The sequence below is a fragment of the Passer montanus genome, unplaced genomic scaffold (assembly GCF_014805655.1).
Source record: "Passer montanus isolate IOZ18808 unplaced genomic scaffold, ASM1480565v1 scaffold47, whole genome shotgun sequence".
NCBI classification, from domain to species: domain Eukaryota; kingdom Metazoa; phylum Chordata; class Aves; order Passeriformes; family Passeridae; genus Passer; species Passer montanus.
In genome coordinates this window covers 6,759,893-6,774,892 of record NW_024369596.1, presented here as the reverse complement: position 1 = coordinate 6,774,892, position 15,000 = coordinate 6,759,893, and the positions used below count along the sequence as shown (strand labels likewise).

General features: G+C 43.4%; 1 protein-coding gene across 1 annotated transcript in view; it reads left to right on the top strand.

Annotated features, from left to right (window-relative positions):
• The first annotated feature begins 1,010 nt into the window (after positions 1–1,010).
• The window catches only part of ARHGAP32 (Rho GTPase activating protein 32), a 238,680-nt gene continuing 224,690 nt past the window's right edge, over positions 1,011–15,000 (top strand). Inside the window, exon 1 of the mRNA XM_039721965.1 lies at positions 1,011–1,191. The gene's annotated coding sequence lies outside the window, so the exon portion shown is untranslated. The remainder of the gene's footprint in view (positions 1,192–15,000) is intronic.

The following is a 15,000-nucleotide window of genomic DNA, read 5'->3' as shown; positions in this document are numbered from 1 at the left end:
ATAAATATATAAAGAGAGGGTGCTAAGATGGACCAGGCTCTGCTTCATGGTACCAGCAACATGACATGAGGAATAGGCAGGAACTCATGCATGGGAAGTTCCAGCTGACCACGAGGAAGAACTTCTGCCCTGTGCAGTCATGAAGCACTGAACAGATTGTCCAGAGAGGGTGTGGAGTGTCCCTTACTGGAGATATTGCAGAACCCACTGGACACAATCCTGTGCCCTGTCTCTGGGATGGCCCTGCTGGAGATGGGACCTAGGACCTGATGATCCTCTGTGGTCCCCTCCAGCCTCAGCCATCGTGGGATTCTGTGAAATAACCCCAGAACCTTCAGAGTCCCACGCAGCTCTCAACCGGCCCCCTCTTCTCCTGGCCCCAAACCAGCCACACCAGACAGTGCTTTCCCACACTGCAGAGAAAACATTTCCCTGTGCCCAGACCCCCACTTTGCCATCACCCGCAGTCCAGCTGAGGTGGCTTTGGTCCCAGAATCCCAGAGCCATTTTGGTTGGAAAAGACCTCTGAGACCATGGAGTCCACCCTGTGAACGATCCCTGCCTTGCTACCCAGCCCAGCTGAGTGCCACTTCCAGCCATTCCTTGGACAGCACCAGGAACAGGAACTCCACCACCTCCCTGGGCATCCCCTTCCAACATCTAATCACCCTTTTTGTGAAGAAATTCTTCCTGATGCCAGACCTAAACCTCCTCTGGTGCATGTTAAGCCTATGTGCTCTCATCCTGTCGTTTTTCCTTGGGGGCAGAGCCCGACCCTCAGCTTCCTGCTAGGGAGTGGGAGAAGGAGACTCACTGCCCTGCCAGCCCGAGCCGGCATGCTGAGCTCCCCCCTCCGTGTCCTCCTCACGATCAGCCATCCTTCGGCCCCGTCATCCCTCCCTTCATCCACCTATCCCTCTCTCCATCTCTTTTTCCCTCCCTCGGCCGCCGCCTCACGCCCGCCCTCCCCGGCGTCGGGGCGGAGCCGGCGGCAGCAGCAGCGCGCATGGGCCCCGCCGCCTGTGCCTGAGCGGGGGGCGTGTGCCGGACGCGGATCCCCTCGCCGGGCCCTTGGCGGCCCCTTCCCGGCGGCTCCTCCTTACCTGCGGCGGCCGCGGCCATGGCGCTGCGGGCGGCGGGACGGGGCTGCTGAGCGGCGGTCGGGGCGCGGCCCCGCGGCGGCGGAGCGAGGTGAGCGCGGCCAGCAGAGCCGGGGGGGACAGGTCGGCATAGCAGCGGCGGTCGCGATAGTGTCGCGACAGCGCCCTGCAGGTTGTGGGGGCGGCGCTGGGGTGGGTGATGGGGCGTGCGCCGTGGCCGCCATGGGCGGGAGAGAAAAGGGAAAAAGCCCCGAATAAAAGCACTCGTGGGTTTGTCGTGGCGGGGGTTTGTTCGTCCCGGGGCTCCCCCGCTCCCTCCCCTTTCCCGCCTCTGGAGCTCCGCCCGTATCGCTGGGGGTCTCCCAGGTGGGCTGATTCTCCTGTGGCCGGGAAACAATCGCCGCAAGGAGGGATAATGGGCATTGCAGCCCATGCGTGCCATCCCCGCGTGGGGCTCGGCGTGGGGCCGCGGCTTTGTGCCGGCTCCATTGTCCTGCTGCCCTTTGTGCGGCTGCTGCGGGCGGCAGGGTTCGTGTCCGGGGACGGCGCTGGGCAGGGACGCGTGAGCAGCGCCCGGCAGGTGCTGCGTGTGCTCGCGGGGGTGGTGCGCCCAAATTACCTCGCTGAGCTTCCCGCCCAGCTGCAGAAGGAGGTGAGCGGCGGATGCCGGAGTGAGGTTTATAGGGGAGGATCCATAACACTTCTGGGCTCTGAGTGAGCCATGGCAGCTTGGGAAGAAGGGAAATGCACCTTTGAAATTCACGCGTGTGTACCCACCTATAGTGCAGGGTTTTTTTCTGCAAACCGTGCGTCCCATCTTGTTCTTCCTTGGGAATCTGTCTTCTGTGGCAAACGGCTGCTCCAGACATGATCGAGGGCTGCTGGATTGTTTGAAGGTGATGGGAACTAGTCAGTTTTTGTTCCTTCTCTGTCCTTTCCACGTGAGATCGTGCAGAAAACAGCACTTTGGACAGAGGCTCGGACAGCCTCCGTGGGCACCCAGTTTGTTGTGTTGGCTGGTCCTGGCACTGGGAAGAATGCAATTGAGAGGAATAGGTGGAAAGGCAACAAGGTAGAAGCTTAAAATATGCCGTTTAATTTCAAGAAACAGCTGTGTGTAATCCAAAGGTGACCAGACACTATTCTTTGAAATTAACTGAATGAGTTGGTTTCCCGGACTCTTAAAATCTATTTCAAGTGTTTAAGGTTGGAGCTTCTGCAGGATAGGGACAAATATCCTGCATGTGCTTATTGAGAACGTGTGGTTTCTTTCTCACTGTACAGATGTCTTTTCATTCTAAAATCAGGTTAGCCTTGAGTGAGCAATTTATTTTGACTGGTAAGTAAAATATTACATATTCTTCATGATAAAAGAGCAGTAAATAGTTCTTGTGCTTGGACTGGTTTGTTTTCATGAAACTTATCGGAGCCTTACCAGGCAGGATGTGTGCATGTGGAGCTGATGGGTTTGCAGTGTTTGAACACATTGGAGCCAGCTGCAAGAATTGAAATTCTAGTCATTTGAGAGTATATGGTGATAGAGATAATAAAGTGGGGGAAAATGGGGTCAGTCTGGCAAAATGCAAAACCTGTTACTTAGGGAAACAGAACTGAAAGTGTTACTGTGGTATTAATGTCATGTATGATGTAGAGAAGAAATATTAGTTCATTGGCAGAAGCAAATTATTAGCCAGTCTTTCAGCTTGTGGTCTTAATCTGGGGTTTGTTTTTTTGAAGTGCTCTTTGTTTCTTCAGAAACGCGACAAATAAATCTGAGGCAAGATAGCAGAAATATCATCAGGGAACTGCTTTAGTTTTTGGGTTTTGTGTCCAGTTTGTAGCTGGGTGTTGCAGTGGTTTTGTATCACTTACTGCTGCTGGGTTGTGAAATATCAGGATCACAGCCCTTAACAATCTGTTTTCTGTAGTGCAAAGTGAGGGGAATGATGATCATCATGTTCAATTTAAGGGGGATGGCTGCAGTGGTGACTTACTGGCTGGAGAGAAGATCCCAGAGGGAGTGGAGGAAATCCAACAAAAAAGGGGAATAGTGCTACTTTGGCCATTTTGCCCCTGGGCTTCTGGTTCTTTTGTGAACTTCTGAAAAGGAAATGTCATTTTGCTGTCTGAGTGCATTGTTTTGCATGAAGTGTCAGACCACATTATGGGGATGATTCCGGTCAACTTCCCCCATTTCAAAACAAACACGTCAAATACTGTAATATATTTGTACAAAAGCTCAGTGTGTTTTGCAGGATCCCAATGTCCATATTTCAAAAAATAAATGATGTTTTTCGTACTTTGTTATGGCTAGATTAGTTTTCGTAGGAGAGAAGAATTGAGAAGGGTTGCCTTGGCCTTTGTGAACTGCTCTCCACCAGTAAGAGGAACATGTTGGCTTTTTGATGAACTGGGGGATTATTTTCATTTGCATTTCCTCAAAATATTCTTATCTTCCCAGTAATTCTGATTCTAGTGGCGGTGACCAAGGCAAGAGCTATTGCCTCTCCTGGTGCTAGGGTAAGGACAAAAAGGGAAGAAGATGTAGGTAAATTTGTAAATTTTGGCTGCAGAACCAAATTGGTCCTGTGGGACTGTGAGCACGGGTGGCCTCCACCAGGTGTGGTGTCCACAGGGCCAGGTCCTCTCCCACGTGTGCTCCTCACCTGCAGCTTCTGGATGTGGTTTCAGCCTTCGCTGTGCAGCAGCAGCACTGTGTACCAGCAAGGCTGATGAGCTTGCTGCTTGTATGAGTTTGATGATGGGCCAGGTAGGTCCAAGCTGAGAAGGATCCTGACGGAGCCGTTGTTCCCCACCAGACTCGTGCAGGAATTTGAACTTGAGCCCGTTGTGAGTCTGTGCTTCCGATAGTGGAGATAGTTCTGTGTTTCTGTTCGGCTCTGGTAGCTGCTCTTGGGATATCTGATATTGCAGTAAAAGAGAAACAGATTGCAGTGTTTATCAACTTTTAAAGTCCATTACAGCTTTCCTTGAAAAAATCAGTTATTTTGATATTTGGGGTGAGGCAGGTCAACAAGTCTGGGCAGTCTGAGCATGTCATTCCCCAGTGATTTCTATTCTTATGCTAATCCTTTGAGCAGGCTGGCTGAGCGCTGTTGGAGAGGAGGGGTGTGCACATCGAGGACACTAAAGAGAAGCCATTTTTGGTACTTATTGTTATGCAGATTAGGTTTTTCAGCCAGAATTTCGAGAATCGCGTAACCCGAGGATGTGATGCTGCGGGTCAGGAGTAATTTAGCAATTCTAACCCGGTTTGGCTGAAACTGTTCCTCTTCAATATTAATTTTGAGGATTTTTGGTTGCTTTGCTTAGGTTTTATTTTTGTAAATCCATGTTGAAGCTGAAAAGTTGTTATTTTTGCTGCTGAATTAAAGTTGGAAGACTTCAGTTTTCAATTTTTAATTATTGTGATGGTAAGAAGTGTGGGAAGGCAGCAAAACTGAGCTGTTCATTTGAATCCTTGTTCTGTTTCTGTGTGTGCCTTGCTGTGTTTCTCCCACACTGTCTGTGAGCCCTCAATTCCTGCAGTGCTAAAGATTTTAGGTATATATAGATTATTGAGTAGTTTGTGCATGTTCCTAGGGAGGTGTCTGTGCCAGTAGAAACCAGGTAAAAGATGTGATTCTCACTCACAAGATTTCCTTGTTGTATATTGGTTTTCCAAGATTGCTTTAGAAATACGAGGTACTGGAGAAGTCTGAAGGAGCTGCTCCAAGTTATGATTTTGTTGCACAGAACAGGAAACCGTAGCTGTTTGTGGCCTCTGTCTTGTATCATATCCCCAATAATATATGGGATTTCTTCAGTGCAAAGTGCTGGGGCTCTTAGGCATATTAAGAAGTCTCTGTGTGTTTATTGCAGTGGTATTTTGTGGTTCTGAGGTCTGCACTCACTGCAGTAGATCCGCTTATCCATATTTGTGTGTAGTGTTGGATTCTCTGGAAGTGTGCAAAATAATTAAAAACCACCCTTTAAACTATTTAGTAAATTGGATTGGCTTTGCCCGCAGTGGCACAGGAAGTTAATCGTGTTTAAGCTGATGTTGACTTTTCCAATCTGATTTTCCCTGGGAAGAAACTTTACTACCTAGTTGTTAAATGCACAGTTAATTACCTGCTGATTGGTTAAGCTGATAAACCAATGCTACCAGGTTTTCTGTAATCAGGTTGGTAAATGTGCCACGTATGTGCTTCCTCGTGCCATTGTCTTGCTTTATGATTAAACCCAGTGTTAACTCTCATCATGCTCACGATTTAAATTAGTATTGTCAGGTGATGACTGACACTGAAGTTACCATTCAGTGGATGTTCTTGCTCTGTGCTTAGGTTACACATATGTAGTTCTGGAGTTCATAGTGTCATCTCTTATTATTCTATGAGAATATGGCTCAGCAGCTTTTAACCCATAGTTTAGAAAATAAAATATATCTCCACTTTTTAAAGTAGTTGTTGTAGGCACCTTTATTGTCTTTCAGTAGCTATGTTGCAACATTTTGATTGTGTCCTGACATGGTATGAGGTCAGTGGTTGAAGCAATAGCTGTGCATCTGTTCAATGAATCATTCACCCTCTTGGTCATCTCAGTTACTTTTGCTGATTGCTGCCCCTCCATCCCGTCCCTGGTGTGTCTGGGGCTTTTGCCTGCCCTCCTCTCACTACTGTGTTTGTGGGTAGAGTACATCGATTTTTAGTGTATCCATTATAACTCATTAAGAATCACAGAGGAACTGGAGTTTCTCCAATTTCCACCATTAATTCATGAAACCAGGACTGCAAACACTTTGGAGCCTGGCTTCCTATGGATTTCAGGGTAAAATTAAATGTTTAAATATCCTTGAGGTTTTTTGTTGGATGGAGGGACACTTAGTGAGCCACAGTTGTGGCCTTAGGTCTTCTGGTGGCAGCCCTTCCAATGGGTGAATTACTTTTAAGATACATGGATGAACAGTGGTTTTGATAAGATTTGTCATCCCTTTCTGGGAGATTGAGAAAATCAGTTTTCCCAAAAATATCATTGATGGCAAGGTGTTAGGTTATGTGGTTTGAGGTCTTGCTTCTTACAGAAAGACATATTTAATTCTCTGCGTATTTTGTTACGTGAGAGATATTTATTACTGACTAAAAATATTTCTATTAAAATATTAAAATAAAATTGTTGTGCTTTTTTTCCTTCTTTAATTTCAGTAACAATGTTTCCTGGCATTTGGGCCATGAACTTTCTGGCCTCCATACCCAGGATGCTCAAGGTGTCTGTGAGTTCTCTAGGGAAAAAGAGATGATGCAGTGCTTGATGTTTTGAAAACAGTTTGGTTTTTTGGTGCCAGCCTGAAACAAAGAAGTTTTCCAAATCTAAATGTTATAATTTGGCCATATTCTTACAGACTTCACTAAGGCATAAGTGTGGCTGTTATGAAGAATGTAGCTGGACAACCCTGTTTGTGCACAATTTTAATTGCTGCAAGAGTCTTTGAGTGTTTGCTGATATTTACCCTTTTACTCCTTGTTATGATTCATGAATGTCTTCATTAGATTTCATAATAGCAGCCTTGTGCCAGGCCTTTTGTGTTTGTGTTTTACAAGAAGCATCTCTAGAGTCACCTCCTGCCTGCTGGGAACAATCAGTCTTTTAACAGGGTGATTTCAGTAATTTTTAAAATTTATTTTGACTTCAAAAAGACTGTTATCTTGCTCATAATGCACCTTGCTTGTTCTTCCCCCCAAATTTGCATAGCAGCGGATACAGTGTGGTGGAATCTTTACAAATTTTATCAACAATTTGCATATCAACTTTTCATGGACTAGGAATACATTTCAGTAGCTGCTTTCCATAACTTGCCCTTAGGATTATCATCTTATCCCTTACACTCTGTCTGGGTTAGAAATGAAAATTGCTGTTTGGGTATCATGATTTGTTGTTAATGCTTATATATGTGTATTTATAATGTATGGATGATGATACCACTTTTGTACTAAAATATAAAATGTAGTTTTTTTGTAAAACTCACAAATGAATGAGCAATAGCTATAAATATTCAGGTAAACCAAAAAGAATTCTTTGGCACAATCTGTAAACCAGAATGTGTTGCTCCTTCCTCGCTTCTAGGAATTTGCAGAGGTGTAATATGTTCACTGGAGGTTGAATCAGTAAGGAGTACTTGATTTTTATTTCAGCAAAAGTTCTGATAACTTTTTTTTGGAAGTGTAAATGACATTCCATAGTTGTCCTGTTGCATGATGCACAAGGCAAGCTTCAGATGTAAAGTTCAGTCATTGGTAACCGCTGCAGCTTATTTCATTGAAGAAACAGGAACAAAAGTTTGTTTGTAACCACTCTGGAACTGAGAACAAAGGCTGCAGGGACCTTTGAACCCTTGTGGCTGTGCATCTGAGGGAGGAATTGTTCAGGAATAGGAAAAACTGCCAGAAGACCAGGGATTTGCTTTTCCCGACAACTTTCTCCAGCAGTGTTCAATGACTGCATTTAAAGCAGAAAAAAAAAAAAAGTTGGTTAATTGGAAGACTCCCGTACTTATTCTTCCCACCGAGCTCTGATTTGATAATCAAGCATGCTGGGATGGTTATTCTTACCTTTTTTTTCCACCAAGGCAAGCTTTGAACAAATGAGTGTGTGTGCTCTCTTTTCTGGGAGAAATCTTAATGATTGATTGCATCCTTAAACATTTTGTTCTCTCTCAAATGTTCTGTGCTAGAGATTCTGGTGTGTGAAGCAATTTGTTTCCCCTGCTTCCTGGTGTTGTTCTGACTTGACAATTATTTTTCATTCACTGGTAGCTGTCTCCTCAAGGAAGATGGGAGGGAATTATCAGCGTTCAGAAGAAATTGTTGCTTCTTTGCAAAATGTGTTGACTGGCACGTTGGGTCTCTGGTGGGTTGTCCGGCGTGAAGGTTCCGCTGCAGGCAGCGATTTGTGCCTTATCATTCACCTTCATGAATTTTACAAGGCTTAAGCAGAGCATGGGCTGCACTGGATGAACAGATTCTCCAAATTGCTTCGTGCAGAGGGAGAGAAACCACAGTATTGAGAGTTTATTATTTTTCCTTGAGTAGTGAACATAACACACCAGTTGGAGGAAACAGAGTTGTTCATTTATATTTCTCATCCTGGACATGCAGCTCATAAGTGTGCTCAGGCATGCGTGAAATGTGCCTGTCTGTCCCTCTTTCCCCTGCTGGAGAAACACTCTGTGCTGCTCTGCAGTTCTTTGGACAGAAGGGAGAAGCTGGGTTTGCCCCTTAGGAATTGAATTGGGTGCAAAACAAGTGGAGGCATGGAAGGAGACCTGGAATCTCGTTGTCTTTGTGCAGTCACCCTTGGAGAGGATGCTTCACACCAGTTTGCAGCCAGGTGATGTTTGTGGCTGCAGCCACCCGAGTGAGAGCTTTTCTCGGGGCATTCCCTTGCATACCTTGTTCCCAGAAAAGCACAGAAGGAGTTGGGAAAGCTCCAGGTACCAGAAAGAAGAGTTAGCTATTTGGTATGATTTGGCTGACAGATAAGTATTTTAAGCCATGATTCGTCTTGCTGCTAGAGAGGAAAAAAAAATTCTTTCTAATTATCAGTGGCTTCCAGTCCTTCACCCCTTTTTCCTTTTCCCTGAGGGATGCACACGTGGGGTGGCACTCGGGGTGAGGCTGTTGTAGATCCTTGTCATGTGTTCAGCCTGCCTTTTCAGCTGTCCTGAATGACAGCAGCTCTCAAATGTCTTCGTTCTTAAAACTGTTGATCTCTTTCTAACCTCTGGCTGCGGTTTCTCTGAAATTAGGCTGGGCTGTGGGGAAATTCAGCTTTGTAAACCTGGTTCCCAGGAGCATGGCAAAACTGTGTGGTGGTTGCCCTTGTCTTTGAAGTTCTTTATAGAATATGAATTGGTTGTCACTGTGCTCTTGACTTTCTCCCCTGTTAAGTTATGGAGCAGCTTGAGCTGCTCAAGTAACCTACATTCAGTCATCCGTACACAGAACAATTGCCAATTGCATAAGGGAGCCAATACGCCCGTGGTTATTTAGTTGTGTAGTCATATTGTATTAATTTAAGAAGAATGTAACTGTCTGGAGTGCAGCTTAGGAACTTTCTTAACAGTTTCACCTAGATTGCAAGAAAACTTAGTTCTGTGATTGCATCCTTTGCTAGAGGTACTCTTTGCATTTCCTGTTTGGCAAATACCAGGGTTAACAATTAAACCACAGTTAACATCTACGATTAAAACTGGAAATGAAAACATATAGATCGGTGTTTTAGAAAACTTAATTTGTCAGTTATTTGTCAGTTCTTATCTCTAGCAAATGTGTGGAGGAGGGATGCCATATGGCTGCTAAATATAACTCAACTTGCTCCTGAAAGCAGTTGAAAAAGTACAGAAGTTCACAATCTGGTATCCGTGTTGTTAATAAGAATGTGCTGCAGAATTGGAGTGCAGATTAAGGTAATGGGAAGAGAGCCAAAAGTAATCCAATGAAATGTAAGTATTTCCTGTGGTAGGTGATGAGGGCTGACACACTGGGGAGGTGCTCAGCATCCTGCAGACACCGGACCCTTCCTCAGCAGTGTCTGTGCAGTGGAAGGGTGGCAGGAGCTGCCCAGTTACACCAGTGTTCTGCTCACCACCCTCACAACAGCTCCTATCCTTGTTTGCTTTAAATATTTGCACTGCTGCAGCCCGTGCTGGGCTGATGGAGAACTCGACTTGCTGCAGCTGTGTGAATAAGAGCAGGAATACACGGCTGTGGTGGCAAGGCTTGAGAGTAGTTATTCACAACTTTTAACTCTGGTTTTAAAATTTTTCATGGTACTAACATTTGTGTTTTCTTGTGTGGACATACAACGAAAATACATGTGATCCCATGCTTTAAGGATACAACTATAGTTGAAATATGGGAACATTTCTAGTAAATATTTTCAAATTGTATCTGTGCCTGCATTTGAAGGAAGTGTAAGTTAGTCATACACCATGCAATGGAGTATTTCTATGTACTTTTCAGCAGTGGATATTTTTGTGAATTACTTTGTGAAATACTAATCTATAAAGGAGATTAATAATTTTCTGAAGGGAGAACCTGTGAATAAAGGAGAGCTCCAGAATACTTGTGATTTCCTCCCCCTCAAAAAAAAAATAAAAATTACCCACCCTGCTGTCCTGCATACTGCCATAGTGTCATTCTCACTCCTCTTTTTGAATGCAAACATCCAGAATGGGTGTTGAACTGATTTAGCAAAGTGCTTTAGTATATGTCTAATGTTAATCCAAGGGCTCCTGATAGGATAAAAGGCATTGCTGAACTGAGGCAGAAATATCTGATAGGAAAAGCTTATCCTGGAAAAGAATCAGAAGAGAAACTGTATTGGTTATATTCCTTCAGGCCTTTAAAATATTTCAAAGGGATGAGTGCAGACTTTCTGATGGGGTTTTGGTGGCTAAAAATGCAGTTATACAAATCACAGCTTGTTGGGACAGGGAGAATTCATTTATGCACTTGAACATGTGCTCGTCCACTGTTTTCTCTGAAGTTGAATTACAGACAACAAGAATGCGCTTTGTTGTTCTTTAATAATAAATAACAGCATAGCAGTTTTGATCTTCAAAGCACTGCTCAGACCTTAATTAATCTTCATAATACTCCTGTGAGAGACTTAAAAATACTGGATCAGTATTTTGGGCAAGGAGCTCCTTAGCATGGAGATGTGGAGGGTTTGCTCTGGGCCACATTGTCAGGGCCAGCTGGGACAGTTGCTCAGAGATTCTTGGCACCGGGAGCTTTGGCTGCTTCTGGAGGCAGCGTTGCTTTTCTCATTTATGTGTTAAAATTTCAGAAAAATTTGAATACACCAAAAACTGCAGTTCTTTAAATTATTTTGGATTTCCAACTGAGTGTTAACTTATGCATATGCATATTGGAATTTCCCTGTTGCATATTCCTGTAGGCAGGAAAGTGCAGAAGGTTTGTGTTAGTGCAGTTGTGTAGGAGCAGGTATGGAAAATGCATTTCAGAAAGCCTGGGTCACAACTTTGGTGTGACAAGGTAGAAAATAAAAGTATGAAAGTCTTGAAAAGAGTCTATCATAAATACATAGAAAGTGTCTCTCAGTCTACCTTCCCTAATCTTCCTAATTATTTGTGTTTAAAATAAGGAGAAGAAGAAGAATTAATGTAGATGGTGGTTTTCAAGGTTTTTCTAAGGTAATTGCTGATTGGAGTTTCAGGACAGATTTAGGCAGTACGTTGCCTACATTTGGAGAATAAAATAGGAATGACAAAATGAACAAAGACTGTTCAACTCACCTTGACAAACAGTTCAGAAGGAATTTCAATGTAAATTCTTGAAATAATCCTGTGTGACCAGTGGGATCCAGGCTTGTTACATGTGCATTTTTCTCACAAACAGGAGGAGGGAGTTAATTGAGAACTGATTACTGCTTCAGATAAGGAACCCAAAACATGAGCTGTCAGGAGAAATGCAGAGGTGTATCGAAGTGTTCACATCTGTGTTTGCTTCTGACATAACAGACCCAAGGGCAGAATGTTTAATGTTTTGTTCAATACTGTGTAAACTCAAACTGGCTTTTCAGAAACTGGGATGCTTCAAAATCATGAGTAGCTCCTGACTGGTGGTTTTGTACTGAGCTCTGTGAATGCTTTGGCGTTGTATTTTCTGCTGGAGGTTGCACCAATTTGCATGAGGAATGAATGTGGGACTGGCTGGTGAAGCAGAAAGCTGACAACCCATTAAACAGGTCTGAAGGATTCCTCAGCATGAAGAGCGAAGTCAGCAGAATCCTGGAGCCAAACACCGGAAAAGCCCGGTGCACTTAACCTGGTGACCTTGTCATCTTGGAGAAACCTTGCAGGATGATGCTCCCAGCACTGCTGGGGTGAAGGTCTTTTCAGCATCCCCTGCTGAGCCTTTTATTTGGCCCATGGGTTCCCAGGAGAAATCTGTGAAGTGTTTAAATGTCTTTTTAAAATTAATTAGAAATGCAGTGACTTAGGCTGACTCAAGCGTCCATATGGATACTGCACTTTGTTTTGAATGCAAGGTGCAAATAAAACGTCCAAATGGAAAAGCTGTGAGAAGTTTCAAGAGTTCTGAACTATCAAGTCTAATCTTCTATTCTAAATACTGTTGAGATTTTTATTAACAAAGTTCTGCAAATAACATGTTTAACTCTGTTGGCTTTATACATCCTGTTCTTCCACATATTTGATATATTAGAGCAGCAAATCTTGATTTAACGGAGGGCAGAATATATCCTCGTTACAGAACTGCAACCCCCATAACCCATACAATGCATGAGGGGTAAAATCATCTCTAGGTCTTCCTTCTCTGACTTTGTTACTTCATTTCTGGAGGCTTCTCAGAGGTTCAGAGGGATAAATTAAACATCAACAAACAAGTTGGAAAATAATTTGTGTATTTTAGTTTCCCAGGTACTGTGACAATAAGGAGGGTTTTGATTGCTGAATAAACACGTGGTTCTGGACCAGCTGTGTCTGATAATGGATAAGTGAAATCCCATGGCATATGGTTTGGGACAGCAGAGATCTGCCTTTCTGAAGTACGCACTGCTGAAATGCTTCTGGTTAAAAATTATTGAACTTGCAATTATTGAACTTGCCTACCTTACACAAGATTTTAAAGCTGTTTATGCAAATAGCAGTTTCAGTGAGATGACAGTAGGACCCAGGAGCTGTTTGTTGTGGGGTTTTCATGCCTTCTTGAACTAATTTCTGGCCCTAATTGTGTGCATACACGTAGTGCTCCTGCACTCTCATGTGAATCTCCTGAGAAAGGTCTTTTCTTCCCTCCCAGCAAGGCATTGCCACACCAGAGCCAGCTTCTGGGAGTGGTGACACTCGTATCTTCTTAAAATGAGGAAAAATCTCATTTTAAGAAATTTTAAATAATTAAAAATTTATTTTAAATCATTTTAAAATCTCATTAGTGTTGCTGACAGTTTACCTACACAATAAGGACTTAGAGAAATTAAGATGGAGGTATTTGACGTGTTAATTCATGGGCATGTATTGATGAGTTAAAATATTCACTTCCAAGCCTTCTAATTCTTGCCTGAAATTTTATTAGCACATTGCTAGACAAAGTGCTGTATATGAAGGGCTAGACAGTGTATGGAGATTTGAAAGGTCTCCCTATTATATTTAATTTTCCTAAATAAATTCATAGGCAACTTGTCCTTTCCCCAAATGCTGCATATTCTAAATCTCACTAATCTGTGTGGCATTCAAATCCACACAGCAGGCCTTGTAAAACCCAGGGAAGTGGTGCACAGATTTTCTCCAGTTGGTTCAGCAGCTCTTGAGCTCAGCAAGTCCAACAGACCAGTGACTCTGAAGAACTTTGGTTGTTCTGGTTGCTTAGGACAGGGGTAAAGAAATAGTCTTTGTTTCAAATGGGAGTAGTGTGTGGGTTCGGTGAGTGTTGTCTTAACTCTGCTTGCATCAGCGGCGCTGGTTCTTCATGGAGTGAATTGACACCTTCTGAGCCCTGAACTCCTGCCCTGTATTTGCCTGGTGTTTGAAAGCATTAATGCATGGACAGTGTGTGGATTTTCTTGTGTCACTGCTTGTTGGGAAATCCAGACGATTCAGAGAATGGTTTTTGAGAGATGATTTGTGAAGGTTGTTTGCTGACTGACATATGGTGTGGCATACGGTGCTATTTACCACCTCAGAGTATGAACTTACAGGGAAATGATATTTTTTTTTTAAACATTTAACTCTATTAAGTACTTGTAGACATCTTCCAACATTGCCCTGGCCAAATCAATTTACACTTTCCTCTTATTCAGCTTCTCCCATCTGTTTGTGTCTGTTTTCTTCCCTTTTTTTTTTTTATTCTATAAATAGATTTTAGAGTTTCAAGGGCCGAGGGTCTCAGTAGCATCAAGCATTTGCAAATCTCTCTTAGCTTTTTACCTGCAGCCTCCAAGGTGTCTTGTCTCAGACCTTGCTATGGTGTGGAAATGGAAGCCAGGCCAACTGCTGGACTGAAAATAATGTTCATACAGCCTGGTGTAACACCTTCTTTCCAAGTTATCCTATTTCTCTCCTGAAGTAGGAAACTTTTGAAACAGTGTTAGTGAAGATGAAGAATTGATGTCAAGAAGTGCCAGTTAAAAATTTGGTATTTGGTTTTTAGAGGAAGAAGAAGAAAAAAATAATAGGGGACAAAATTGTTATCTTAAAACTTGGGCAAATGGAGCTTCGACATGATGGAGTTTCTGGAAGAGTACATCAATTCTTTTTGCCCTGGTGGGAGATGTTGAAATAAAAAGGCTTCAAAGGGAGAAAAATGCTCTGGGCTTTTCAGGCACAACTTGTGGTACCATGGAAGCTGCTGGTGGTTTTGCTTTCTTCCAGCTGGGCTTGTGTAGGTATTGCAATGAAGATGCTGTTTATTTGCTTTTATATTATTGCTTTTTCAACAAATACTTTAAGTTTTTCCCTTTTATATGCAGAACTGCGGATCTTTAAGAACATGAACAGAAGTGGAACAAATGCTCAAGTGTAGATTTACATAAAAGAGACATGAAAAAAGGACCTGAAATATACAGGGAGATGTTGAAGGGTTTGTGTTTTCTGAGCTTGTTTCCATCTCTCTGGCTTATGTTATTGTCATTTCTCTAGCAGAGGCTGAAATTTTACAGAAAGAGAAATTAGGAATGTATACAAACACTTTGAGAATGTTTCCTCTGCTGCAGTTCTACTTTCGCTTCCTCCAGTCTCACTGGGAACATTCTGATTGAGCTGTAGGTCTACATCCTCATAAAACAGTGTCAGGATCTGTGCCACTTCCCCCTGAGCAATCACTCACCTTGTGAACATTCCTGTAGAGAGAAAGCAATA